The following is a 20,396-nucleotide window of genomic DNA, read 5'->3' as shown; positions in this document are numbered from 1 at the left end:
CAATCCATCAAGCCGAGACCTAGGGGCCTATTCTTCCTCTTCTTCCTCACATTCCTCTTCATCTCTTCTTGTCCCTTGTCTATGCTTGAGTCTTTCTAACTCCATCTCCATCTTCTTCCTCCTTGCTAGGTGTTCTTTGAACATTTTTGCCAACTCCTTGTTGGTGATGTTTAGAGGGAATTCATCCCCATCATTTCCTTCATTCTCTGACATCTTCTTAGGACCAGGGATCTTAGTGGTGCTCTAATACCACTTGATGCAGAGTGCACAACTGAAAGTGTGCAAACAGACTCAAAATGTCTCTAGGGCTCCAAAGGGTGACTCAAAGGACTTAGCCAACCCTACCCACACACAATATTGGTTAAAAGGACTTACCCTCACCTACCTATAGACTTGCACACAATACTATCTTTTGGAAGGTCTATCCACCTTCTAGGAACCTTAATCAATGCCTTGGACCAGGTTTTAGGCAGTCACCCATTAACAATTTCACCAAACACCTCTTTGACTAGCTAAATACATACAAATATTTAGCTTAGGGCATGACCAAATCCTTCTTTTCCTTCTCTTCTAGACCCTAAGCTTTTGGGTTTTTAAAATACATCCTCTAACCTTGCAAATCCTAGAAAAACAAGAAATTTCACCATGGGATTTGCAAGATATGCTTCATTTTGTGTGAAAACCCTCCAAACCCTAGATTCACGGGTTGTTCTCACTAAAATAGAGATATGTTTCTCAAATCAGCACCAAATTGAATAAAACCAAATGTAAATGATGGGTGATTCACCCCTCTACCCTTTCATGCCCATAGATCCATACGTACAATCTGTACCGTGACTGTCCTATGAAAGTTTGCTCAGAAAATCTATTTTATTTGCATAAATTTTATCATAAAACATTACAAAAACCTCCAATCTCATGGATTTAAAATTGGGAACCTTAAATAGGCTTCCCCAACCACATTTAACTGATCCCAATCAGTTGGAGATGTTGGACATGTCATCCAACCAAAATTTGCAAATGTTGTCATAGTTGCTATGCAACTTTTTGCAATTTTTTTGTGCTTTTGCAACTTTGTGAGCACTTTTCCATTGTTTGCACTTGATGGCCAACTTGGAACCTCTCAACCCATGAATTTGAGCATGAAATTATAGAAATGGACATCCTACCAAATGCCAAAGTCTAAATCATGAAAATTGTCAAAATTGCGTAGACTTGCCTAGACTAGATCCTAGTGGACTAAGGAACTTCTAGGCTTATACAATGGCCTTAGAATGACTTGACCACACATATTGGATCATGAGACATGGATGGTGGACTCCCATCCTTATTACAATTCCAAAACAAAAAAAATGCAAATTAGGTGCCCTACACGAGAATCTCTGCAATAAACACTAATATCATCCAAATAAACAAGTACAAATTTATACATCAAGCCATGAAATGCCATATCGATGGAACATTGAAAGGTGGCACCAGCATTTGAAAAATCAAATGGCATCTTCTTATATGCCATAGTGCCCCATTTGGTTGTAAATGTTGTTTTGAACTGATCCTCCTCCTTAAATAAAACTTGGTTATAACATAAAAATCCATCTAGCAAGGATAATCTCTCAGAACCTGCAACAACTTGTAGAATCTACTCCATAGAGGACAACGGGTATCTATCCTTCAATGAGGCCCTATTGAGGTCCCAAAAATCAACACAAAGTCTGATTTCACCATTCTTTTTCCTAGCTGGGACAATGTTTGACACCCACAAGGTGTGCTTAATAGGAAAAATGATGTTGCTCTCAATGAGTTTATTCAACTCTTTGACCATAAGGGGCTCAAGCTTTGGGTTAAGAGGCCTTTGTTTTTTCCTTATCGGTTTAGAATTTGGCTCAATCTCTATGGTATGCTAGGAAATACTAGGGTCAAAGCCTTTTAAATTAGAATATTGCCAAGCAAATATGTCACTAAACTCTTGGCAAAGTAAAACAAATGCATGCCTTTCCTCTAAAGTACACACCTTGCCAAGCTTCAAGAACTTATCTTTGAAAATTTCAACATTTTCATAGTGTTCCTCCTTGATCTACAAGCTATATTTTTCCTTTCTCACTTGGTCATCCTCATTGAAAATTGAATCCAATATGACCAAACCCTTTGGTAGCTTGTTTGTTTTCAGCTATATGATCTAATCATCATACTGCTGCTTAAGCTTCTCTTGGTTGGCATTTGAAAACTTTGCCTCTTCCCTCAAAAAGTTAATAATTTGCTGATCACTATCAAAAGCTTGCAAATGATCAACATCAATAGGAATAGAATACCTAACAATTACTTTCACATACTATTGTTTATTAATATTGTTGATATCACTTGGTATATCATACTATGCACCTACTACAACAAGTCTATCAGCATGTTTATTTAAATCTCTAGGAATAAAGAGCATATTAAAAGCTTGAAAATCTTCAATAAGATCCCATAATCTATGCTTATAGGACTTTAAAATTTCATTCTTAGTGGTATGGAAACCTCTTACCTAGTTGACTATTAATTCACTATCACCATATACCTGCAAATAGTTGATTACCCTCTTCTTTGCCCATTGTAGACCATGAATTAAGGCCTCATACTTAGCTGTATTGCTGGTGCAACTGAAATAAAACTTGAAACTTGCATAATACTTATCATCAATAGGGGAAATCAACATGCAACCACCTCCATCACCATTCTTACTTCTTGACCCATCAAAACAGAGCTTCCAAAACTCATTTTGGTGCTAGTTATCTTGTTGCCATGCATCCTTCATCAAGTTTGGGACAACAAAACCTTGTTCATGAAACATATAGACTCCAAGGTTTACCTCATAAATATTTGTAAAAGGATCTTCCTCAAGATTATTTTTAGACAGTTCAGATAATTGGAAGACAACTGAGAGGGGCAGTGGGTCAATCAGTTAGCATAGATTACTAGAAGCATTAGCAATTTAAAACAACAATACTAGAACCCAAAATAATAATATTGGAATAGAAGTTAATCCAATTACGCATAAACAATAATCATTGTTGGTATTATGGATCACTTTGTCATGTGTTGCATTGGTTTTGTCATTGATGTCAACACTTATCTTCTTGGAAGTCTACATCACTATTTTGGCACTATGGTTATATTGGTTTATTGTTGAACTGACACATTATGTTCACCAGCATGGATAGTGGCTTATGTACAATCATCGGTATATGATTCACCGATAGGTTATATGGTTCACCGATAGTGATGATAACTTGTTATTATCTGGAGATCATTTGGTTATGTTGAAGACATGGATTGGAAGTTTGGATTTGGTGTTTTGCTTATTGGTCTAATCGGGTTGACAGATTTTCCTTTACTAGCAAATAGGTCTACATTATGGATCGATACATTATATCTATTCCAAATCAGCGGGACATGTTATGGAGATGGTTTATTGATTGGATATTGTATTGAAGCCAACATATTGTATCGCATCAAGATTTATTTGTAATTGATTTAATTGTAATATCTTTATTGGGCTGACCTCATGTATAGGTCTTAGATTTTGTATATATGATTGTAAGATCTTATTGAAGATCATCATGGAAAGTGTGTTCGGATATTGAAGAGAGAAAATAAGCAGATCCATGTGCGAATCACACAAGAATTATCAGAAGGTTGAAGGAAGGGTATGAAGGTGTTTGACACTCATGTTCAGAGCTTAAATCGGTACTAAATCTAGCATTGTGGATGCTATTCTGAGGCAATATATTATCATTGGATTTAACCATCCAATTGTAGTCATTGCGACTCCTATTTTGTGAGTGAGCAGTGATCTCTAGGTGGTTGGCCCTTTTGCATGTGCAGACCCCATTTGTATACACTTACTATGTATAGTAGTATCATCTAATTGTGGGTAAGGTTTCGCACCATGGTTTTTCCCCTTATCGGGTCTCCACTTCAAAATCTTTGTCATGTGTTGTGGATGTTGTTTTGTTTTCTGTTTCATGCATTAAGTTACACTGGTACTGGTATAACAGTTAATCTCTTTTACCAACATTTAAGTTTGGTTTACTGGCTCTAAGTTTAAGATGGAATAATTTATATTTAGATTATAATTTTCATACAACTAGTTTACAACTGATTAACCCCCCTCTTAGTTGTCCTTCCCAGTTCCTAACAATCACAGAATAAAATCCATCTGCATAACATCGAGATTTGTATGTGGAAAAATTGGTAAAGGGAAAAACCATAGTGGGAAGCCTACTCATAGTCAGATAATACTTTTGCAATAAGTATGTTAATTTAAAATGAAGGGGCCTACACTTGTAGGAAGGAAAACAACCTAGAGCACATTGTTCATAATAGAAGGAGTGTCACTAATTACATACAAATCTAGACTACAATCCAGAGAAGTGTTGAACTGCAAAAGGTAGCATCTTCTATGTGTGAGTACAGTTTCAGTTAAGCTCAATACCAGAGGACTAAGTCCTCTTACAAACCCAATTCTATCTCCAATGATCAACCAACTCTTATGCCTGAATGATATTATATTATTAGACAGTAAACAAATTACAAAATTACAAACCATGTCGGCCTTAGACCAAAACAAATAATATCCACACATAAGATATCCCATAAATACAAGGTCCTACCCATGCATTGCATCAATGCCAGTCCATAACCTAGATCAACCGAGACCAAGTATAGGTCCACATGCTTCAACAATGATCTCCAAATGCCAAGTCTCAAACAAGATCACCAACAACATCTTGAAACTCCATCAGAAGCTACACCACCACCAATTATGCAATTTATCAAATATCTTCACCAAAATCTCTATTGGTGAAACCCTCACCGGAACCAAAAACCAATCTTCATAGCAAGAAGGATAGCATCCATTCAATAGACCAAAACCATGTGACCAAATATGAGTGAAAGCATTATGAACAAGCCAATTCCATCACCAGTCAACTGGATCATGTTGGATCCAAGTTAACCAAAAACCACTCAACCTACCAAGACCAGAAGGGTGGTGGTAAAGCATCCAAACAACTAGTGTTGACATCAATGACAAAACATTAATGCAACACATAATCAATTCCACCAAATGGCCAACAATCTCCCCCTTTGGCATTGATGGAAATAGTAGATGTGAAAAGCATCTAAGTACTAAGAAATGCCAAACTAGTCTCCCCCTATGAAAGACACCCAAAAATCTCCTGCATATAGCTCTAAATATCAATGTCTCTCACTTTGAATAATATCTTTGTAAAGCTCTGAAATTCTTTTTCACATCACTATCTCTCCCCCTTTGACATCAATGCAAGAAATTTGACAAAAATATCAAAGCAAAAACATAGGCCTTTGAATCTAAAAGCTGACTACTCCCCTTGAGTAGTAGCATCCCACATTAGTGCCCGAATGAATAATATCTCTAATAATTCACACCATACTGATGCCAAACCACATCAATCAAGTCTTTGTCAGAGGGCCAGAAACCCCCAATCTATCTCTTAGGTACTTAAATGATTCCTTGGATAAAGGTTTAGTAAAAATATCTGCAATCTATTCTTTAGTATTCACATAAACCAGTTTAAATTCAATTGCTTCCACCTTCCACTTCAAGAAGTTATACTTGATAGATATGTGCTTTGTCTTAGAATGAAATACCAGATTCTTTGATACATCAATAGTAGTAGAGTTATCATGGTGAATAATTATCAGTGCATCACAACCCACCTTTATATCCTTCAACATTTGCTTCATCCATAAAACTTATGTACAATTAGTAGTACCAACAACATACTCAACTTCAGCAGTAGATAAAGAAGTACATGATTATTTCTTGTTGATCCATGAAACTAACTTCTTTCTAAGAAATAAATCTCCACCATAAGTAATTTTTTGGTCATCAACAGCTCCAGCCCAATCAACATCTGTATATGCACATAAAGGAAAGTTATCATCCTTTAGATACCACAAACCATATTCTGGTGTACCTTGCAAGTATCCTAAAATCCTTTTTACTACCATCTCATTATTTTTTGTAGGATCACTCTAAAATATTGAAACAATACAAACAACATTCATAATGTTAGGTCTATTTTAAGTCAAATAAAGTAGACCTCCAATCATAGATTTGTATCTTGTAAGATTTATCAGTGCATAAACATCTTTTCTTGTCAATTTCTCACTTGTAACCATAGGTGTACTTACTGATTTAGAATCTCCCATACCAAATTTCTTCAATAATTCCTTAGCATATTTAGTTTGACAGATAAAAGCGCCTTTGTCAGTCTGAGTAATCTGCAAACCGAAGAAAAATTTCATCTCACCAACCATAGACATCTCAAATTCTTTCTCCATATTCTTAGAAAATTCTATGCATAATTTATCTTCACCTCCAAAAATAATATCATCAACAAATACTTCAACAATCAATATATCATCATCAATTATTTTATAATATAAATTACTAGCAGCACTGCCCTTAGTAAAACCAAGCCTCAAAAGATATTTATCCAACCTTGTATAGCAAGCTCTAGGTGCTTGTTTCAATCCATATAAAGCTTTCCTTAACCTCAAACCATATCAGTATCATCTGATAGTGAAAAACCATCATGTTTCTCAATATAAACCTCATCAAGATCCCCATTCAAGAATGCACATTTAATATCCATCTAATAAACCTTGTAGTTTTTATAAGCAACATACGCAAGAAAAAATCTTACAGCTTCAATCCTAGCTACTGGTGGAAAAAGTTTCTCCATTTTCAATTCCTTCCTTTTAGAAATATCCTTTAGAAACCAATCTAGCCCTATTCCTTATAACTTGACCATCCTCATTCAATTTATTCTTAAAAACCAATTTAGTTCCAAAAACATTTTTATTTTTGGGCCGGGGAACCAAAGTCCATCTATTATTTTTCTCAATCTGATCTAGTTCTTCTTCCATAGCTTTTAACTAGTGTTCATCTTTACATGCCTCAATTACTGATACCAGTTCAACTTGTGAAATTAAACATACCTCATTAGTTTCCAGTCTTCTGCTTGTCATCACTCCATTGTTTTTATCCCTAATTATTTGATCTTCAGAATGATTCAATCTCACATACCTAGGAGTCTTTTGACTCTCTGTTCCTCTTCCCTGTTCTTTAGTTACTGTAGAATTCTCTGATGTTGTCAGAGTAACTAGTTCAACTCTTTGTTTCGGTAAAGGTGCTACCGGTTCAGATATAATCATTTCCACTACCGGTTCCTTCTCATAAATTCTGATTTGACTTTTTCTCAGTTCATCTACTTTGACATTATCACTCTCCGCTATTTTCTGCAATCTCTTACTATAACATCTATATGCTTTGCTTTCATTAGATTAACCAAGAAATATGCCTTCATCACATCTAGGATCAAATTTCCCAATAATATCATCTCTCTTGATATAACATTTACTACCAATTTTTTTGTAGGTGTATTGCCAAACCATAATTCATAAGGTGTCTTACCAGTTTCTCCTTTGATATGTACTATGTTGAATGTATAAACCATTGTACTAACTTCTTCTCTTGAGTAGATATGAGGTATATTATCTTCCATCATCATTGTTCTAGTAGCATCCAAAATAGTTATGTTTTTCCTTTCCACAACTCTATTTTGCAGAGGTGTCCGGGGAGCAAAAAATTATCTTCTTGTACCATGCATGTCACAAAAGTTATTAAACTCACCAGATGTGAATTCTTCACCATGATCTAATCTCAAAATTTTAGTCTTCAATCCTGTCTCAGTTTCCACTTTAGCCTTAAATATTTTAAGCTTTTCAAATGCTTCATATTTTTCTCTAAAAAAGTTACCCACATCGTTCTAGAATAATCATCAATGATTATCGTGAAATATCTATCACCATGAATTTTTTTAACTCTATTAGGGCCACACAAATTAGTATGTATAAGATCTATAACATCATTATATTTATCTTGAATAATCCTACAAGAGGTTCTGACCTATTTACTCATTTGACATTCTTTACATACCCGATTATAGGGCTTCATAATCTTAGGTATCTCTCTAACAACCTTAGTTGAACTGATCTTCTCAATGCAATCAAAATTTACATGACATTGTCTTTTATGCCATAACAAACTCTAATCAATTTGTGTAATAAAACATGTCTTCTCACCAGAGTTCAAATGAAATATGTTACCTTTTGTTTGTGTACCGGTTGCAATCTCCAAGCCAGATCTGTTAATTATTTTGCATTTTCTATCCTTGAACTACAATTGAAATCCCTTGTCTACCAATTGTCCCACACTCAAAAGATTATGCTTCAAACCTTCAACATAATAAACATTGTTATTATTGTTCTTACCATTAAATGATATAGTTCCTTTTCCTTTGATCATGCATGCCTTGTCATTTGTAAATCTAACTAGTCCACCATCAATTTCTTGCAAAGACAAAAACTTCCCTTTATCTCTAGTCATATGATGTGAATAACCACTATAAATTACCCATTCATCCTTATCCTCAATTTTAGTAGCAAGTGCCTTCTCCTTAGATACATTCTCTTCCAGTGCCAGATAACCTTCCTTGATAGCCAAGAATACCCATTCTTTCCCATTGCCGCATTCACTAGCAGAATCTTCTATTAGTTCATCATCTGAATTAGTAATGCCTTCCTCATCTATTATGTAGCATGATTTGTCTTTGTTTTTCTTGAATCTATACTTATTTTGATATCTAGGGTTAGGCTTAAATTATCTTTTAAATTTTTCTTCAAATCTTGAATTTCCTCCAGGACATCTAGATGCGAAATGACTAATCTTATTACATGCAAAAAATTTAAAAGGTTCTTTTCCTTCATACTTACTTCCTATCGGTCCTTTTGGTACTCTTCTAGCAAATAGTGCTTCAAGTTGCTCAAAATCATCATCTTATCTCTTCATATCTTCTAATTCTTTTGGATATAAAGATCTCCAATCTTGCTTACCAGTTGTAGATGTAGATGCATAAAAGAAGGTTCAACCTTCACAACTCTAGAAGGTCCAAATTCCTCAAGCTCAAAAGAAGATAGTTTCCCAACCAAAGTATCTTCATTGATAGATGTATTAGCCATTATTGTCAATTGATTAATATTAGTAGCCTTCATTTTGTAAGCTGGTGGTAGGTCTCTCAGGACTTTAGAAATAATTTCATCTTTGCTCAGAGTTTCACCACAACATTGAATTCCCATAACAATCTCATTTACCCTTTCCATGAATGCAGTAATCCTTTCATCTTCTTCCATCTTTAGGTTTTCATATCTCACCTAGTAACCAACAAGTTTAACAATATTTACTGTAGGGTCACCTTCATTAAGAGTCTACAACTTATCCTATATAGCATTTCTGGATGATTTGTTAGTTAATCCCATAATTTCATAATCAGAAAGTGCACACAAGAGTGCTTCTCTTGCTCTACAATCATTCTCAATCTCCTTGTCCAAGTTATCCACAAGAGAATTGTCAGATCTTGGATTATAGGGTGTGACACCATTTTGTGTGATCTCCCAAATATCCTTACCAAGACATCTTAGATGAGTCTCCATCCAAATTTTCCATAATGTATAGTTTGTTCCTTCAAGCCTCGGTATATCCCTTCAAAAGATATCTCTAGAAGAACTGGATGAACTTGAACTATTAGTCGCCATAGGATCTTCCTCAAGTGGTTAAGCTTTCATACCAATTGTTAGACAATTTAGATAAAGACAATTGAGAGGGGGGAGATTGAATCACTTGTCAAAGATTACCAGAAGCATTAGCAATTTAAATCAACAATATCGGAACCCAAAAAAATAATACCAGAATAGTAGTTGATTCAATTAAGCCTAAACAATAATCATAGAATAAAATCCATCCACACAATACCAATATTTGTACATGGAAAATGCTATAAAGGGAAAAACCATGGTGGGAAGTGAACCCATAGTTAGATAATACTTTTGCAGTAAGTATGTGAATTTACAATGAAGGGGCCTACGCTTGCAGGAAGGCCAACAACCTAGAGCACACTTCTCACCACAAAAGGAGTCTCACTAACTACATACAAATCTAGACTACAATCCGGAGAAGTGTTGAACTGCAAAAGATAGCATCTTCTATGTCTAAGTATAGTTCCTATTAAGCTCAATACTGAAGGACTAAATCCTCTTACAAACCCAATTCGATCTCTAATGATCGACCAACTCCTCTGCCTGAATGATATTACATTATTTGCCCATTACATTCCTTGACCATGACCTTTTACAATAACCATGATGATCTGCAATGAGATCTTACATCTATATATACAAATCCTCGACCATAAATAATCAGGTTGACTACCAGATAGTAAACCAATTACATAATTACAAACCATATCGGTCTTGGACCAAAACAAATAATATCCATACATAAAATATCTCAGAAATACAAGAATAGGTCCTATCCACACGTTACATCAATGTCAGTCCATAACCTAGATCAACCAAGACCAAGGATAGGTCCACATGCTTCAACAATAATCTCCAAATGCCAAGTCTTGAACAAGATCACCAACAACATCCTGAAACTCCATTAGAAGCTACACCACCACCAACTATGCAATGTATTGAAGATCTTCACCAAATGATCTGTCGGTGAAACCATCACCAAAACTAGAAAATAATCTTCATAGCAAGTAGGATAACATCCATTCACCAGACCAAAACCATGTGACCAAATATAATTATAAGCATTATGAACAACCTAATTCCATCACCAGTCAACCAAATCATGCCAGATCCAAGTTAACCAAAAACCACTCAACCTACCAGCACCAGAAGGGTCCTGGTAAAAAATCTAAACAACTAGTGTTGACATCAATGACAAAACATTAATGCAACACATAATCAATTCCACCAAATGGCCAACAATTTTCAGCTTCCCATTCATCTAGAATAATGTCAATAATATCATCAATAGGGGTGTTTAGATCATGTAGAATGGGTTGGTCATCTTTCTCATGAATGGTCAAATTGGCATTGACAACACTAGGGACATAGGGTTCTATGTGATCATTAGCTAAAGCTTCTTATTTAATAGTAACTTTAGTTCCATACCTAGTCCTAAAAAAAATATGTGATCAGTCAGATGACAAATAACCCCCTAATTTGGCTATAAAGTCTCTTGATAAGAAAATTGTAAAGTAGGGTGGCAGGTCTATCACATATACATCTTGCAGAATACTAAAATTGGGGCAAGCATGGAGTGTTAGACTCATATTTTTAATGACTCCTACAGTATTTACAATAGTCCCATCTAACTGCACTACACCCTTATTCAATGGCTCATAAGTCAATCATAACTGGTCAAGCACCTACTTGGGCATGACTGAGCTACTTGCACCTGAATCTAGCATGTAGTTATTCACTAGGTACTAGCCAATGATTAGAGTGACATAAAAGGGGGGTGGTTTGTTTACCTTGGACTGTTGGGACTATTGTTCACTCTTCCGCTAAAGCTTATTGGTAAGAACATCATTTGAAGCTTGCTGATTAGATGGTTGGGTAGTTAACGAAAGGTTAGACAAAGCATCATGTAACAAATTCTTTTGTCTAGGTAGAGATAGGGAATCCAACATTGACACACTAACATGAGTTTTCTTCAAAAGATCTAAAATATTAAAATTAGTCATACTAACCTTCTGTTGTTCTTTAGTAACAACAATGTCCTTTTGCACTTGTGCTGGCTGAGGTTGGATTTTTGGCTGATCTTTGGTCACCATAGGCTTTGATCTCTGAAGAATCTATATATTTTGATCAGAGGAAGACCCTTCCTAAGCTTGGGTACTTGAGAAAGGTTGATTATCATTCTTATCAGTCTGGTGACCCATATCAACAACCCTTTTCTTGGATCTTGTGTTGGCTAGTACAGGGATATATGGCTGATTTTGAGGCTGATTAACCCCACAAAACTCCTCACCTTGCCAATTCATCAAAGTAACATCAAGAATACCTTGTTCCATGGGTGCAGATTGTTGTTCATTAACTTCTTGAGACTAATTTCTTGAAATAATAGCACTGTTTTGTACCATCAATGTCTGATTTAAAATGCCATTGTAGCATGTAGATTGGTTATGTGATTGGTTGCAAGGAAAGCACCACTCATAGTCAGGTACCAATTTGTTCTAGACTAGAACAATATCCCTTAAGGAACTAGGTGTATTAGGATTATACTGCTAAAAGGGCCTTTGGTTAAAATTCCTCTTTTGACCTTGAGAGTTTGCCTGGTACGTGGCTTGGTCGGGAGCTTGGAAAGGAATTTGGTAAGGTGGTTGAGGTTGGGTTTTCTTGATATTAACCAACTCATTACCAAAGTTCCTCAAGGTCTTTTGTAGGTTAGAATTTTTCTCTTCAATACTCATTATCTCCTGCAAATGACTAGGGAAAACATTTTCTTGAGTTGCTACTTGATCATTATATGCTGGAAATGAAGGTACAACAACTACAACAGGTGGAACTACATGTGTAATAAGTTGTATATCAACAAAAATTGGCATTGGAGGCCTAGGTGCTATCTTCCTTTCTTGAATGAGACTATTCTCAACACTAATGACAACATCAAATGCTACTCATAAAGTACTCCCCCCCATAGACTGAATCATGAGTGTAATGTCAGTATTTAAAGCCTTTACGTAAAAAAAAAAAAGCATAATCATTAGAAGGTTTTAGCGATGCTGGAATCTAATTCCAAGTCCTTTGAAACTAGTAATTTAAATCCATCATATGCTCATGTGGAGCTCTTTTGATGGTAGTGAGCTGCTCCACCAATGAAAAATGATCCGACTTGTCTTCAAATGTTGATTTAAAGTTATCCCATCTCATCCCATGTAGCTATTGAGTTCACAGAAAGACCCCTGGACCACTGAAGGGATTTCCCTTTGAAAGAGGCTGCCAAAAGCCTCAAAGCAACATTTTTTGCAATAATGTGATGCACTCCACACAAGGAAGCCACATCTCTGATATGTTCAATGGCTATTGTTTGGTCCTCTCTAGTGAAAAATGGCAAACTCTTAAGTGTTGCAACTAGTATGTCTTCATGTTGAACCAAGTTAAAAGGACTCCCTTGATTAAAAGGCACAAATGGATGAACCCTAGGGGGTTGATTAAGAGCCATATTGTTGTTAGAATTGGCAGCACTACTAGAACTAATGGTATTTTTTGTATTATGATTGGAATAACTTGCAAACAACAGGTTGTTATAAGCTGTAACAATAGGGTTAGAATTAGGAATAAGAGGCAGCACACCAACTACTAGATTTGGAACTTTGTTAACTACCCTAGCTCTCCTTTTTGGGGGTGATAGTTGGGTATGATTGACTTAGGCTGCAGTTTGCCTAGTCTGGTATTTTTTCATAAGCTAGGAAGGTTGGACTGCTAAAATACCAAAGATTTGAGTCGTAGGTGTGAAAAAATGATTTGTTGCTGCACATACCAAGACAACGTACAGTGGTCTTCTATGAACTATAAAGTCCAAGAGTACCACCGGGCATGCCAAAAACTATTGTCATGAGGATTTTTACCCGATCAAGCTTAAATTTCCTGCAATCCCGTGACACATTGGACTTCTCTCAGGCTATTATCAAGGAGTAGTTGGTCCATTTAGAAGTATTTCCTAATCAAAGATATAAGTTGGGGTGTGAGTTTGGTAAAAGTTTAGTTGTTTTTCTATCTATTGATTCACCACCTCTCAGTAGTTCTCTAGATCCTTATTGGTTCATCATATCATCACATCTTCCTTGATAGCATCAGGAGTAGTCGGTCCATTGTTGGCCAAGTGGTTTCCCAGAGGTACCGGTAAGTATAGAGGTAAATTACCTTTGAATTGTTTTGCATGTAACTGGATTAGACATATTGTAGCTAACTGTCCAAATGGAGACAATGAGCATAAATGTGAGAAGTATAAGAAGTACAAAGGGAAAGGTAAAAGAGATTGCCTCATTGTAGTTGATGGAGGAATTAGAGATGAGGAATATGAGGGAGATGCAAATGAAGACATTGTCTTTTTTGCCATTAAAGAGGAGACATCATATCAGAAGGCACTAGTCTCTTGCATGGATAGTTTTGATGATTGGATTATAGACAGTAGTTGTTCACACCACATGATCGGTGACCAGAGTAAGTTTCTTACTTTGAAATAATTTGATAGAGGTGTTGTGAGATTTGGAAATGACTCACCCTGCATGGTAAAAGGAAAGAGAACCATTTCTCTTAATGGAAAGACCAGTGCATATGATGTCTACTGGGTTGAAGGATTGAAACACAATCTTTTGAGAGTAGCTCAACTCAATAAGAGAGGGAAGATGACATCCTCAACTTTTAAGAGCAAATCTTTCTCAGCAGAACATTTGCTAGATTTGGTTCATATAGACCTTTGTGGACCAATAAGGACTAGAAGTATTCAAGGTGACTGGTATTTTATGATCCTCACTGATGATTTCCCAAGAATGACGTGGGTCACATTATTGAAGGAAAAAACAAAAGCCTTTAGAAAGTTTAAGGCATTCAGGACCTTAGCTAAAAAGGAAAGTGGAAAGAAGATAAAGTGCTTAAGAACTGATCAAGGTGGTGAGTTTACTTCAAAGGAATTCACTAGATATTGTGAAGACAATAGAATTAAGAGGCATCTTTATGCACCTAGGACACCACAATAGAATGGTATTGCAGAGAGAAACAACCTATTAGTTGTTGAAGTTGCAAGAACTATGCTAATATAAGGAGGTGTAGCTAAAACTTTCTAGAGAGAAGTTGTCACCACAACTGTCTACACTATGAATTGGATATTGGTTAAAAGAGGTAAGGATAAAACTCCTTATGAATACTTATATGGTATATCACCTAAAGTTAGTTACTTTAAGGTTTTGGTAGTAAATGTTTTATTAAGAGAGGTGACTATGTTGGTAAGTTTGATGCTAAGAGTGATGAAGGCATATTTCTTGGTTACTCCACCAAGAGCAAAACCTACAAATGTTACAACAACCAGGCACAAAAGATCATTGAAAGTGTTGATGTCCATGTGGATGAGCGTCCTAAAGATATAGGAGAAACCAATAAGGAGAAGAAGGAAGATCAACCTTACATTCAGATTTTGGAGCCATAACTGGTGAAGCCAAAATTTGGTGAAATAAATGTTGCAATACCAGTTCAACCGGAACAAGTAGATTCTGAAAAAGATGAAGATAGTGAGGAAGAAGAACTTGAAGATAATGATCATGTTATTCCAAGGTATGTAAGACTCAATCATAATCCTGATCAGATTATTGGAGATAAAGATGTGGGTATGTTAACCAGTAGGAGAATTAGAGAGAGTTCATGTACGGTATCCACTATTGAGCCTAGAACTACAAAGGAAGTCTTTGGTGATGATCACTAGATAAAGGGTATGGAAGAAGAGCTTGACTAGATTGAGAAGAACAATACATGGACCCTAGTACCTAGAGCGGTGAACAAAAATGTAATAGGTACTAAATGGGTATTCAGGAATAAACTGAATGAAGATGGAGTAGTAGTCAAAAACAAAGCCAGATTGGTATGCAAAGGTTATACACAGGAAGAAGGAGAAGGCTATGGCGAGCCATTTGAACCATTTTCTATATTCAAAGGTCTTAGACTCTACTTGCATTTACAGCATATATAGGATTCAAAGTATATGAGATGGATGTGGAGTTAGCATTTCTAAATAGAATAATAGAAGAGGAAGTCTACATTTAACAACCAGATGGTTATGCTTTGACTGATGCAAAGGATATGGTGTGTAAACTACACAAGGCACTATATGGCTTGAAAGAAGCACCAAGAGCATGGTATGAAAGACTACATTCACACTTGGTGAAGATAGGGTTTTAGAGAACCAATGAAGACAACAATATATATCTCAAGACTGAACAAGATAAGATATTGGTTAGTGAAGTATTTGTGGATGATATCATTTTTGCAGGCAATGATGACATGAGTGATGACTTTTTAAACGAGATGAAAAGTGAATTTTAGATCTCTAGTAGGAGAAATAATATTCTTAATAGGTTTGCAAATTCAATAGATGAAGAATGGTATTTTTATCACTCGGTCCAAATATGTGAAAGAGGTACTGAAGGCATTTGGAATGAGAGAGTGTAAACCAGTTGGGACACCAATGGTTACAGGTTGTGAACTATCTAAGGAGGAGGATGCCACATCTGTTGATGAATAGGAGTACATGTCTATGATAGGGAAATTGCATTATGTTGTTCACATCAGACAGGATATTGCTCATGCAGTTGGATTAGTTGCAAGATTTAAGAAGAACCCAAAGGAGACACACATGGTAGCCACTAAAAGGATATTCAGATATTTGAAAGGTACTATTGATTATGGATTATGGTATCCATATGTAGGTAAATTTGATTTGAAAGTTTATACATATGTAAACTAGGCAGGAAATGTTGATGACAGGAAGAGCACATCCAAAGGTGCATTATTTTTTGGAGTATGGCTTGTATCTTGGAGCAGCAAGAAGAAAAGTTGTATATCACAGTCAACTACTGAAGCTAAATATGTTGTAGCATATATGAATTGTACCCAGGCAATCTAGATGAAACACATTCTGGAAGGACTCAAGTTTAAGATCACAGAACCAGTAAGGATTTTATGTGATAACACCAATCAAATAAATATTTCAAAGAACGTGGTGTTGCATGCTAGAACCAAGCATATTAAGTTGAAATATCATTTCTTGAGGCAGAAAGTCTAGAGTAAAGATGTGTTATTTGAGCATGTATCTATTAAGGAACAACTAGTGGATATCTTTACTAAACCTCTTCCTAAGGCTACTTTTGAGTATCTTAGAGGTCAAATAGGGGTTGTGCCCCTATATGAGGTAAACTAGACAAATGTGGAAGACATCAGTCCCGAAGCTTATTAAAAATTTTATAGATGGATTGGTGTAGAGTGGAGCTATTCCATAGGGGGAGCAACAAGTTGGAGATCGTTGTTGCAGAACAATGAAGTATGACACTAAATGTTTTTACTTTCACTTTGGCATTGTTATCAAAGGCCCAGAGAAGAACTGTATGATTGATAGGGAGATGAATTGTAGCTAGTTACTAGCTGAACACATGGAGACTCAGTTGAAGGAGAGTTCATGAAAAATGTAAACCAATATTTTTATACCTATGTATGTGCATTACTCTCAATCATCACAATCAAAGGGTATTTACATTTGTATTGCCATCAATGCCAAAGGGGGAGATTGTTGGCATTTGCATGAAGATTGCATTGATGAACCTAAGTGTTGTCATTGATGTCAATTGTAACTAGTAATGGAGTTGTATTGCAACTAGTATTTGAGAAAGTAAAGGAAACTGGTATTACTATAGAAGCAATGAGATCAACTGGTAACCCTACCCATTGATATGTTGAACCCTAACCAATGGAGCTTGGTGAATTGGTTGTGTTGATCTATGATTAAATGGTGATCGAAGATGATTATGCCATGTATGAATGATGCACGTGATGAGTTTCAAATTGGTTTTTGGTGCGTAGAGATAACTATTTTATCTTGGGAATGAGTGAGTGCATAGCATCAAGTGGAAACCACGTGATGAGTTATAGGATTTGATGAACGGTGATCAGGGAGCGATCGAGGTTATGTTATAAAATGTGAAGATGATTGCTATGTAATCCAATGGTCATGTTTGAACTGATTTGTTTGTAATCTCTATGCGATCTTAGGTTTTGTGATGTGTTACTGACCTATTGTTTTGCTTATAAGGTCGATGAGTTGTTTTGTTGTAGTGCTTGCAATTTGAGTTAAGTGTTAGTGTGAGTGACTACTGAACTAGTGTGAGTGACTACTGAATTAGAAGGAGTATCTGCAGTATGTTTGAAGGAAGATAGGAGAATGAAAAGGATCTGATCAAGTAGAGTAGTGCTATTTACCAGATCAAAAAAACCTTATTGTTCTTTAACAATTACAACAGTTAAATCTCTTAACTAGGTAAGCTTTAATAGGCTTAGTGCTTTCTAAATCCTCTAACTAGGTGATCCATTAGCTTGGATTTAAAATCCTCTATAGAGGTTACTCCTAATATTGTATTTCTTTTAACAGGGCATTATAGTCAATCCCTTAACCGGGTGGTCCTTAACCGATCTGTTCCTAACAAGACATTTTTGTAAAGATTCTAACAAGGCTTGGCACCTAATAGGATGAACTTCATAATACTTGTGGGTATTCATCCCCACCGTGGTTTTTCCCATTTGGGTTTCCACATCAAAAATCATCATGTCAAGTGGTGAATGGTTTTTGTGGTTATTTTTTGATATGGTTAATTTGTTTAAATAGTGAAATCACTTAGATATATTAAGATGACCAGAAGTGATTTGAAATGTGCTTTTACTCATGTTAGTAAAGTGGTTTGATGTTTTGGTTAAATGGTTTGAGAGTTTTAGATTTGTTGCACTGTTGTTTTGTTATGCTAGTCAACCAATAAACTTGATAGTGTAGTTGTAGTTTCTAGTTCAATGTTTGAACCAGTTAGTTCAGAGATTAATTTATGAGTTGGGTTGTGAGTTTGGTGAATTTTTTTTTTTCTATCTACTTATTCACCCCCCTCTCAATAGTTGTCCAGATCCTTATTGATTCATCATATCATCACATCTTCCTTGATATCATCAGGAGTAGTCGGTCCATTCAAAGGAGAAAAATAGGCATTCTTTGTAATCTTCCAATAATCTTCACCAAGACATTTCAAGTGTACTTCCATTTGATCCTTCCATATAGAATAGTTCCTTCAATCAAACCTCAGACTATCCTTATTAAAGATAACACCTTGAGTTGCCATCCTGGATCTCCTTAAGTGGTTAAGCTTCTACTAGAGGATCTAGGTCTAATACTAATTGTTAGCAACAACAAAAAAAGAAAACTGAGAGGGGGGGTGAGTCAGTCTTGATCGGATATAGAAACTTAACTACAAAAATAGATATGATAAATTGCAAAAATAAGGAATATAAGTAAATTAACAACACAACACACAACACCAAGATTTTGACGTTGAAAACCTAGTTAAGGGAAAAACCATGGTGGAACCTACCCATGGTAAGATGATACTCTATAGTAGTATGTGAAAATATTACAATGAGGAATGCTCAAGCATTCACAAACATTACCTAGAGCTCACTGCTCAAATACAATGACCCAGTAGGTTACAACCCTCAGGGAACTCTCACTAACTTACAATAAGATTCAGATTACAATCTGGAAGAAATGAACTAAAAAAATAACATCTCCAAATGCCTGATTATAGTTCCGGTTAAGCACAACTATCTACTCTACAAAACCAATCTCTCCACAATCACAACACCAAAATATAGATCACCTGATTGCACATAAACCTCTCTCTAATAATGTAAGCACACCACTGATACCTAAATTACATGAATATATCACCTATATATACAATTGATCAACCTTGATAATAAGGTCAGCTAAACCCTCAACCCTCAATTCAAAAATAACATCAAACGATACAAAGATCGATCATCAGAGCAATATCAACTCCAACAAAAATGACACCAAGATCAATCATAACATGCTACACCAAAGAAAACCACATAGCACGTAATGTGATGCAAAATGGGATGACCTTTGAGACATATGAAGCTGAGAAAAGGCTTCTATGTGAATATGAAGACATTCTAGCCAGAGAAGAGATATACTGGAAACAAAAATCTTGAGAAACATGGTTAGAAGATGGGGATCGAAACACCAATTTTTTTCACAATAGTGTTAAAATTAAAAGAGCAACAAAAAAAATTACCCAAATCACCAATGACAGTGATCAGATCATAATGGATCAAGATCTGATTGCAAAAGATACAATTATGTATTTTGAAAACATCCTTAACAACTAGGGACACTTAGACCTCCCTAACAATAGAATCTTAACAAATAACATACCCAAATTGATAACAAAGGATGACAATAAAATATTAATCTCCAAAATCACTCACAAAGAAGTTAAAACAAGTCTGGCACAATTTCACGAAGACAAAGCCCGTAGTCCATATGGCTTCCCTGCTAGTTTGTTCCAGAAATGCTAGCACATCTTAGGGGACGAGGTAACTAATACCTTGGAATCCGCTCGCAATGCAGGGAGATTCCTAAAAGAAATTAATAACACCTTTTTGGCCTTAATTCCAAACAAGGAGAACCCCTCCAAAATAGGATGAGTTCAGACCCATTTCTCTATGCAACATGATCTATAAGCTACTAGCTAAAGTCATGGCTAATAGATTAAAAAATTTACTGCCTACCATAATATTAGAAGAATAAATAGGCTTTGTACCCAATAGATCAATTTTAGATGGGATTA

This window comes from Cryptomeria japonica, chromosome 11 (genome assembly GCF_030272615.1).
Source record: "Cryptomeria japonica chromosome 11, Sugi_1.0, whole genome shotgun sequence".
Lineage (NCBI taxonomy): Eukaryota > Viridiplantae > Streptophyta > Pinopsida > Cupressales > Cupressaceae > Cryptomeria > Cryptomeria japonica.
Note: the sequence above shows the minus strand (reverse complement) of the source record.